Source organism: Osmia lignaria, unplaced genomic scaffold (assembly GCF_051020975.1).
Source record: "Osmia lignaria lignaria isolate PbOS001 unplaced genomic scaffold, iyOsmLign1 scaffold0005, whole genome shotgun sequence".
Lineage (NCBI taxonomy): Eukaryota > Metazoa > Arthropoda > Insecta > Hymenoptera > Megachilidae > Osmia > Osmia lignaria.
The window spans coordinates 12,821,760-12,832,808 of NW_027478162.1; positions in this window are offsets into that span (position 1 = coordinate 12,821,760).

Sequence of the window (11,049 nt, forward strand, 5' to 3'; positions counted from 1 at the left end):
AACAAGAAGAAGAAATATCTCGAAATATGTCCGTCAGGCCACTTCCCTTGAGATAAATCTGCAAATATCTCGGAAACGAAGCGAGCTATGGCAAAATGTTAAGAGACCTTTTTTGTAGAGAATTAAGTTTCCTACTTTTTATGTTCGATGATATTTTTTGATCAGATGCGTAGTTCTCGAGATATATCAAGATATTTAAAAGTTCCGAAGCTGCACCAACATAATAGAGGTACAGAAACACCGTGGCCTCTTTCTTTGAGATAACTCTGCACTATTGCGAGCTGCAAATGCCACTTCGAGCTTAGCTGTGCAGAAGAAGAACAACAAGAAGAAGAAATATCTCGAAATATGTCCGTCAGGCCCCTTCCCTTGAGATAAATCTGCAAATATCTCGGAAACGAAGAGAGCTATGGCAAAATGTTAAGAGACCTTTTTTGTAGAGAATTAAGTTTCCTACTTTTCATGTTCTATGATATTTTTTGATCAGATGCGTAGTTCTCGAGATATATCAAGATATTTAAAAGTTCCGAAGCAGCACCAACATAATAGAGATACAGAAACACCGTGGCCCCTTTCTTTGAGATAACTCTGCACTATTGCGAGCTGTAAATGCCACTTCCAGCTTAGCTGTGCAGAAGAAGAACAACAAGAAGAAGAAATATCTCGAAATATGTCCGTCAGGCCCCTTCCCTTGAGATAAATATGCAAATATCTCGGAAAGGAAGCGAGCTATGGCAAAATGTTAAGAGACCTTTTTTGTAGAGAATTAAGTTTCCTACTTTTTATGTTCTATGATATTTTTTGATCAGATGCGTAGTTCTCGAGATATATCAAGATATTTAAAAGTTCCGAAGCCGCACCAACATAATAGAGATACAGAAACACCGTGGCCCCTTTCTTTGAGATAACTCTGCACTATTGCGAGCTGCAAATGCCACTTCCAGCTTAGCTGTGCAGAGGAAGAACAACAAGAAGAAGAAATATCTCGAAATATGTCCGTCAGGCCAGTTCCTTTGAGCTGAATCTGCAAATATCTCGGAAACGAAACGAGCTATGGCAAAATGTTAAGAGACCTTTTTTGTAGAGAATTATGTTTCCTACAATTTATGTTCTATGATATTTTTTGATCAGAAGCGTAGTTTTCGAGATATATCGAGATATTTAAAAGTTCTGAAGACGCACCAACATAATAGAGATACAGAAACACCGTGGCCCCTTTCTTTGAGATAACTCTGCACTAGTGCCAGCCGCAAATGCCACTTCCAGCTTAGCTGTGCAGAGGAAGAACAACAAGAAGAAGAAATATCTCGAAATATGTCCGTCAGGCCAGTTCCTTTGAGCTGAATCTGCAAATATCTCGGAAACGAAGCGAGCTATGGCAAAATGTTAAGAGACGTTTTTGGTAGAGAATTATGTTTCCTACAATTTATGTTCTATGATATTTTTTGATCAGAAGCGTAGTTTTCGAGATATATCAAGATATTTAAAAGTTCCGAAGCCGCACCAACATAATAGAGATACAGAAACACCGTGGCCCCTTTCTTTGAGATAACTCTGCACTATTGCGAGCTGCAAATGCCACTTCCAGCTTAGCTGTGCAGAGGAAGAACAACAAGAAGAAGAAATATCTCGAAATATGTCCGTCAGGCCAGTTCCTTTGAGCTGAATCTGCAAATATCTCGGAAACGAAACGAGCTATGGCAAAATGTTAACAGACCTTTTTTGTAGAGAATTATGTTTCCTACAATTTATGTTCTATGATATTTTTTGATCAGAAGCGTAGTTTTCGAGATATATCGAGATATTTAAAAGTTCCGAAGACGCACCAACATAATAGAGATACAGAAACACCGTGGCCCCTTTCTTTGAGATAACTCTGCACTAGTGCGAGCCGCAAATGCCACTTCCAGTTTAGCTGTGCAGAAGAAGAACAACAAGAAGAAGAAATATCTCGAAATATGTCCGTCAGGCCACTTCCCTTGAGATAAATCTGCAAATATCTCGGAAACGAAGCGAGCTATGGCAAAATGTTAAGAGACCTTTTTTGTAGAGAATTAAGTTTCCTACTTTTTATGTTCGATGATATTTTTTGATCAGATGCGTAGTTCTCGAGATATATCAAGATATTTAAAAGTTCCGAAGCTGCACCAACATAATAGAGGTACAGAAACACCGTGGCCTCTTTCTTTGAGATAACTCTGCACTATTGCGAGCTGCAAATGCCACTTCGAGCTTAGCTGTGCAGAAGAAGAACAACAAGAAGAAGAAATATCTCGAAATATGTCCGTCAGGCCCCTTCCCTTGAGATAAATCTGCAAATATCTCGGAAACGAAGAGAGCTATGGCAAAATGTTAAGAAACCTTTTTTGTAGAGAATTAAGTTTCCTACTTTTCATGTTCTATGATATTTTTTGATCAGATGCGTAGTTCTCGAGATATATCAAGATATTTAAAAGTTCCGAAGCAGCACCAACATAATAGAGATACAGAAACACCGTGGCCCCTTTCTTTGAGATAACTCTGCACTATTGCGAGCTGTAAATGCCACTTCCAGCTTAGCTGTACAGAAGAAGAACAACAAGAAGAAGAAATATATCGAAATATGTCCGTCAGGCCCCTTCCCTTGAGATAAATATGCAAATATCTCGGAAACGAAGCGAGCTATGGCAAAATGTTAAGAGACCTTTTTTGTAGAGAATTAAGTTTCCTACTTTTTATGTTCTATGATATTTTTTGATCAGATGCGTAGTTCTCGAGATATATCAAGATATTTAAAAGTTCCGAAGCCGCACCAACATAATAGAGATACAGAAACACCGTGGCCCCTTTCTTTGAGATAACTCTGCACTATTGCGAGCTGCAAATGCCACTTCCAGCTTAGCTGTGCAGAGGAAGAACAACAAGAAGAAGAAATATCTCGAAATATGTCCGTCAGGCCAGTTCCTTTGAGCTGAATCTGCAAATATCTCGGAAACGAAACGAGCTATGGGAAAATGTTAACAGACCTTTTTTGTAGAGAATTATGTTTCCTACAATTTATGTTCTATGATATTTTTTGATCAGAAGCGTAGTTTTCGAGATATATCGAGATATTTAAAAGTTCCGAAGACGCACCAACATAATAGAGATACAGAAACACCGTGGCCTCTTTCTTTGAGATAACTCTGCACTATTGCGAGCTGCAAATGCCACTTCGAGCTTAGCTGTGCAGAAGAAGAACAACAAGAAGAAGAAATATCTCGAAATATGTCCGTCAGGCCCCTTCCCTTGAGATAAATATGCAAATATCTCGGAAACGAAGCGAGCTATGGCAAAATGTTAAGAGACCTTTTTTGTAGAGAATTAAGTTTCCTACTATTCATGTTCTATGATATTTTTTGATATGATGCGTAGTTCTCGAGATATATCAAGATATTTAAAAGTTCCGAAGCAGCACCAACATAATAGAGATACAGAAACACCGTGGCCCCTTTCTTTGAGATAACTCTGCACTATTGCGAGCTGTAAATGCCACTTCCAGCTTAGCTGTGCAGAAGAAGAACAACAAGAAGAAGAAATATCTCGAAATATGTCCGTCAGGCCCCTTCCCTTGAGATAAATCTGCAAATATCTCGGAAACGAAGAGAGCTATGGGAAAATGTTAAGAGACCTTTTTTGTAGAGAATTAAGTTTCCTACTTTTCATGTTCTATGATATTTTTTGATCAGATGCGTAGTTCTCGAGATATATCAAGATATTTAAAAGTTCCGAAGCAGCACCAACATAATAGAGATACAGAAACACCGTGGCCCCTTTCTTTGAGATAACTCTGCACTATTGCGAGCTGTAAATGCCACTTCCAGCTTAGCTGTGCAGAAGAAGAACAACAAGAAGAAGAAATATCTCGAAATATGTCCGTCAGGCCCGTTCCTTTGAGCTGAATCTGCAAATATCTCGGAAACGAAGCGAGCTATGGCAAAATGTTAAGAGACGTATTTTGTAGAGAATTAAGTTTCCTACTTTTTATGTTCTATGATATTTTTCGATCAGAAGCGTAGTTCTCGAGATATATCAAGATATTTAAAAGTTCCGAAGCCGCACCAACATAATAGAGATACAGAAACACCGTGGCCCCTTTCTTTGAGATAACTCTGCACGATTGCGAGCTGGAAATGCCACTTCCAGTTTAGCTGTGCAGAAGAAGAACAACAAGAAGAAGAAATATCTCGAAATATGTCCGTCAGGCCAGTTCCTTTGAGCTGAATCTGCAAATATCTCGGAAATGAAGCGAGCTATGGCAAAATGTTAAGAGACGTTTTTTGTAGAGAATTATGTTTCCTACAATTTATGTTCTATGATATTTTTTGATCAGAAGCGTAGTTTTCGAGATATATCGAGATATTTAAAAGTTCCGAAGCCGCACCAACATAATAGGGATACAGAAACACCGTGGCCCCTTTCTTTGAGATAACTCTGCACTAGTGCGAGCCGCAAATGCCACTTGCAGCTTAGCTGTGCAGAAGAAGAACAACAAGAAGAAGAAATATCTCGAAATATGTCCGTCAGGCCCCTTCCCTTGAGATAAATCTGCAAATATCTCGGAAACGAAGCGAGCTATGGCACAATGTTAGGAGACCGTTTTTGTAGAGAATTAAGTTTCCTACTTTTTATGTTCTATGATATTTTTTGATCAGATGCGTAGTTCTCGAGATATATCAAGATATTTAAAAGTTCCGAAGCCGCACCAACATAATAGAGATACAGAAACACCGTGGCCCCTTTCTTTGAGATAACTCTGCACTATTGCGAGCTGTAAATGCCACTTCCAGCTTAGCTGTACAGAAGAAGAACAACAAGAAGAAGAAATATATCGAAATATGTCCGTCAGGCCCCTTCCCTTGAGATAAATATGCAAATATCTCGGAAACGAAGCGAGCTATGGCAAAATGTTAAGAGACCTTTTTTGTAGAGAATTAAGTTTCCTACTTTTTATGTTCTATGATATTTTTTGATCAGATGCGTAGTTCTCGAGATATATCAAGATATTTAAAAGTTCCGAAGCCGCACCAACATAATAGAGATACAGAAACACCGTGGCCCCTTTCTTTGAGATAACTCTGCACTATTGCGAGCTGCAAATGCCACTTCCAGCTTAGCTGTGCAGAGGAAGAACAACAAGAAGAAGAAATATCTCGAAATATGTCCGTCAGGCCAGTTCCTTTGAGCTGAATCTGCAAATATCTCGGAAACGAAACGAGCTATGGGAAAATGTTAACAGACCTTTTTTGTAGAGAATTATGTTTCCTACAATTTATGTTCTATGATATTTTTTGATCAGAAGCGTAGTTTTCGAGATATATCGAGATATTTAAAAGTTCCGAAGACGCACCAACATAATAGAGATACAGAAACACCGTGGCCTCTTTCTTTGAGATAACTCTGCACTATTGCGAGCTGCAAATGCCACTTCGAGCTTAGCTGTGCAGAAGAAGAACAACAAGAAGAAGAAATATCTCGAAATATGTCCGTCAGGCCCCTTCCCTTGAGATAAATATGCAAATATCTCGGAAACGAAGCGAGCTATGGCAAAATGTTAAGAGACCTTTTTTGTAGAGAATTAAGTTTCCTACTATTCATGTTCTATGATATTTTTTGATATGATGCGTAGTTCTCGAGATATATCAAGATATTTAAAAGTTCCGAAGCAGCACCAACATAATAGAGATACAGAAACACCGTGGCCCCTTTCTTTGAGATAACTCTGCACTATTGCGAGCTGTAAATGCCACTTCCAGCTTAGCTGTGCAGAAGAAGAACAACAAGAAGAAGAAATATCTCGAAATATGTCCGTCAGGCCCCTTCCCTTGAGATAAATCTGCAAATATCTCGGAAACGAAGAGAGCTATGGGAAAATGTTAAGAGACCTTTTTTGTAGAGAATTAAGTTTCCTACTTTTCATGTTCTATGATATTTTTTGATCAGATGCGTAGTTCTCGAGATATATCAAGATATTTAAAAGTTCCGAAGCAGCACCAACATAATAGAGATACAGAAACACCGTGGCCCCTTTCTTTGAGATAACTCTGCACTATTGCGAGCTGTAAATGCCACTTCCAGCTTAGCTGTGCAGAAGAAGAACAACAAGAAGAAGAAATATCTCGAAATATGTCCGTCAGGCCCGTTCCTTTGAGCTGAATCTGCAAATATCTCGGAAACGAAGCGAGCTATGGCAAAATGTTAAGAGACGTATTTTGTAGAGAATTAAGTTTCCTACTTTTTATGTTCTATGATATTTTTCGATCAGAAGCGTAGTTCTCGAGATATATCAAGATATTTAAAAGTTCCGAAGCCGCACCAACATAATAGAGATACAGAAACACCGTGGCCCCTTTCTTTGAGATAACTCTGCACGATTGCGAGCTGGAAATGCCACTTCCAGTTTAGCTGTGCAGAAGAAGAACAACAAGAAGAAGAAATATCTCGAAATATGTCCGTCAGGCCAGTTCCTTTGAGCTGAATCTGCAAATATCTCGGAAATGAAGCGAGCTATGGCAAAATGTTAAGAGACGTTTTTTGTAGAGAATTATGTTTCCTACAATTTATGTTCTATGATATTTTTTGATCAGAAGCGTAGTTTTCGAGATATATCGAGATATTTAAAAGTTCCGAAGCCGCACCAACATAATAGGGATACAGAAACACCGTGGCCCCTTTCTTTGAGATAACTCTGCACTAGTGCGAGCCGCAAATGCCACTTGCAGCTTAGCTGTGCAGAAGAAGAACAACAAGAAGAAGAAATATCTCGAAATATGTCCGTCAGGCCCCTTCCCTTGAGATAAATCTGCAAATATCTCGGAAACGAAGCGAGCTATGGCACAATGTTAGGAGACCGTTTTTGTAGAGAATTAAGTTTCCTACTTTTTATGTTCTATGATATTTTTTGATCAGATGCGTAGTTCTCGAGATATATCAAGATATTTAAAAGTTCCGAAGCCGCACCAACATAATAGAGATACAGAAACACCGTGGTCCCTTTCTTTGAGATAACTCTGCACTATTGCGACCTGCAAATGCCACTTCCAGCTCAGCTGTGCAGAAGAAGAACAACAAGAAGAAGAAATATCTCGAAATATGTCCGTCAGGCCCCTTCCCTTGAGATAAATCTGCAAATATCTCGGAAACGAAGCGAGCTATGGCAAAATGTTAAGAGACCTTTTTTGTAGAGAATTAAGCTTCCTACTTTTTATGTTCTATGATATTTTTTGATCAGATGCGAAGTTCTCGAGATATATCAAGATATTTAAAAGTTCCGAAGCCGCACCAACATAATAGAGATACAGAAACACCGTGGCCCCTTTCTTTGTGATAACTCTGCACTATTGCGAGCTGTAAATGCCACTTCCAGCTTAGCTGTGCAGAAGAAGAACAACAAGAAGAAGAAATATCTCGAAATATGTCCGTCAGGCCAGTTCCTTTGAGATGAATCTGCAAATATCTCGGAAAGGAAGCGAGCTATGGCAAAATGTTAAGAGACCTTTTTTGTAGAGAATTAAGTTTCCTACTTTTTATGTTCTATGATATTTTTTGATCAGATGCGTAGTTCTCGAGATATATCAAGATATTTAAAAGTTCTGAAGACGCACCAACATAATAGAGATACAGAAACACCGTGGCCCCTTTCTTTGAGATAACTCTGCACTAGTGCGAGCCGCAAATGCCACTTCCAGCTTAGCTGTGCAGAGGAAGAACAACAAGAAGAAGAAATATCTCGAAATATGTCCGTCAGGCCAGTTCCTTTGAGCTGAATCTGCAAATATCTCGGAAACGAAGCGAGCTATGGCAAAATGTTAAGAGACGTTTTTGGTAGAGAATTATGTTTCCTACAATTTATGTTCTATGATATTTTTTGATCAGAAGCGTAGTTTTCGAGATATATCAAGATATTTAAAAGTTCCGAAGCCGCACCAACATAATAGAGATACAGAAACACCGTGGCCCCTTTCTTTGAGATAACTCTGCACTATTGCGAGCTGCAAATGCCACTTCCAGCTTAGCTGTGCAGAGGAAGAACAACAAGAAGAAGAAATATCTCGAAATATGTCCGTCAGGCCAGTTCCTTTGAGCTGAATCTGCAAATATCTCGGAAACGAAACGAGCTATGGCAAAATGTTAACAGACCTTTTTTGTAGAGAATTATGTTTCCTACAATTTATGTTCTATGATATTTTTTGATCAGAAGCGTAGTTTTCGAGATATATCGAGATATTTAAAAGTTCCGAAGACGCACCAACATAATAGAGATACAGAAACACCGTGGCCCCTTTCTTTGAGATAACTCTGCACTAGTGCGAGCCGCAAATGCCACTTCCAGTTTAGCTGTGCAGAAGAAGAACAACAAGAAGAAGAAATATCTCGAAATATGTCCGTCAGGCCACTTCCCTTGAGATAAATCTGCAAATATCTCGGAAACGAAGCGAGCTATGGCAAAATGTTAAGAGACCTTTTTTGTAGAGAATTAAGTTTCCTACTTTTTATGTTCGATGATATTTTTTGATCAGATGCGTAGTTCTCGAGATATATCAAGATATTTAAAAGTTCCGAAGCTGCACCAACATAATAGAGGTACAGAAACACCGTGGCCTCTTTCTTTGAGATAACTCTGCACTATTGCGAGCTGCAAATGCCACTTCGAGCTTAGCTGTGCAGAAGAAGAACAACAAGAAGAAGAAATATCTCGAAATATGTCCGTCAGGCCCCTTCCCTTGAGATAAATCTGCAAATATCTCGGAAACGAAGAGAGCTATGGCAAAATGTTAAGAAACCTTTTTTGTAGAGAATTAAGTTTCCTACTTTTCATGTTCTATGATATTTTTTGATCAGATGCGTAGTTCTCGAGATATATCAAGATATTTAAAAGTTCCGAAGCAGCACCAACATAATAGAGATACAGAAACACCGTGGCCCCTTTCTTTGAGATAACTCTGCACTATTGCGAGCTGTAAATGCCACTTCCAGCTTAGCTGTACAGAAGAAGAACAACAAGAAGAAGAAATATATCGAAATATGTCCGTCAGGCCCCTTCCCTTGAGATAAATATGCAAATATCTCGGAAACGAAGCGAGCTATGGCAAAATGTTAAGAGACCTTTTTTGTAGAGAATTAAGTTTCCTACTTTTTATGTTCTATGATATTTTTTGATCAGATGCGTAGTTCTCGAGATATATCAAGATATTTAAAAGTTCCGAAGCCGCACCAACATAATAGAGATACAGAAACACCGTGGCCCCTTTCTTTGAGATAACTCTGCACTATTGCGAGCTGCAAATGCCACTTCCAGCTTAGCTGTGCAGAGGAAGAACAACAAGAAGAAGAAATATCTCGAAATATGTCCGTCAGGCCAGTTCCTTTGAGCTGAATCTGCAAATATCTCGGAAACGAAACGAGCTATGGGAAAATGTTAACAGACCTTTTTTGTAGAGAATTATGTTTCCTACAATTTATGTTCTATGATATTTTTTGATCAGAAGCGTAGTTTTCGAGATATATCGAGATATTTAAAAGTTCCGAAGACGCACCAACATAATAGAGATACAGAAACACCGTGGCCTCTTTCTTTGAGATAACTCTGCACTATTGCGAGCTGCAAATGCCACTTCGAGCTTAGCTGTGCAGAAGAAGAACAACAAGAAGAAGAAATATCTCGAAATATGTCCGTCAGGCCCCTTCCCTTGAGATAAATATGCAAATATCTCGGAAACGAAGCGAGCTATGGCAAAATGTTAAGAGACCTTTTTTGTAGAGAATTAAGTTTCCTACTATTCATGTTCTATGATATTTTTTGATATGATGCGTAGTTCTCGAGATATATCAAGATATTTAAAAGTTCCGAAGCAGCACCAACATAATAGAGATACAGAAACACCGTGGCCCCTTTCTTTGAGATAACTCTGCACTATTGCGAGCTGTAAATGCCACTTCCAGCTTAGCTGTGCAGAAGAAGAACAACAAGAAGAAGAAATATCTCGAAATATGTCCGTCAGGCCCCTTCCCTTGAGATAAATCTGCAAATATCTCGGAAACGAAGAGAGCTATGGGAAAATGTTAAGAGACCTTTTTTGTAGAGAATTAAGTTTCCTACTTTTCATGTTCTATGATATTTTTTGATCAGATGCGTAGTTCTCGAGATATATCAAGATATTTAAAAGTTCCGAAGCAGCACCAACATAATAGAGATACAGAAACACCGTGGCCCCTTTCTTTGAGATAACTCTGCACTATTGCGAGCTGTAAATGCCACTTCCAGCTTAGCTGTGCAGAAGAAGAACAACAAGAAGAAGAAATATCTCGAAATATGTCCGTCAGGCCCGTTCCTTTGAGCTGAATCTGCAAATATCTCGGAAACGAAGCGAGCTATGGCAAAATGTTAAGAGACGTATTTTGTAGAGAATTATGTTTCCTACAATTTATGTTCTATGATATTTTTTGATCAGAGGCGTAGTTGTCGAGATATATCGAGATATTTAAAAGTTCCGAAGCCGCACCAACATAATAGGGATACAGAAACACCGTGGCCCCTTTCTTTGAGATAACTCTGCACTAGTGCGAGCCGCAAATGCCACTTCCAGCTTAGCTGTGCAGAAAAAGAACAACAAGAAGAAGAAATATCTCGAAATATGTCCGTCAGGCGCCTTCCCTTGAGATAAATCTGCAAATATCTCGGAAACGAAGCGAGCTATGGCAAAATGTTAAGAGACCTTTTTTGTAGAGAATTAAGTTTCCTACTTTTTATGTTCTATGATATTTTTTGATCAGATGCGTAGTTCTCGAGATATATCAAGATATTTAAAAGTTCCGAAGCCGCACCAACATAATAGAGATACAGAAACACCGTGGCCCCTTTCTTTGAGATAACTCTGCACTATTGCGACCTGCAAATGCCACTTCCAGCTCAGCTGTGCAGAAGAAGAACAACAAGAAGAAGAAATATCTCGAAATATGTCCGTCAGGCCACTTCCCTTGAGATAAATCTGCAAATATCTCGGAAACGAAGCGAGCTATGGCAAAATGTTA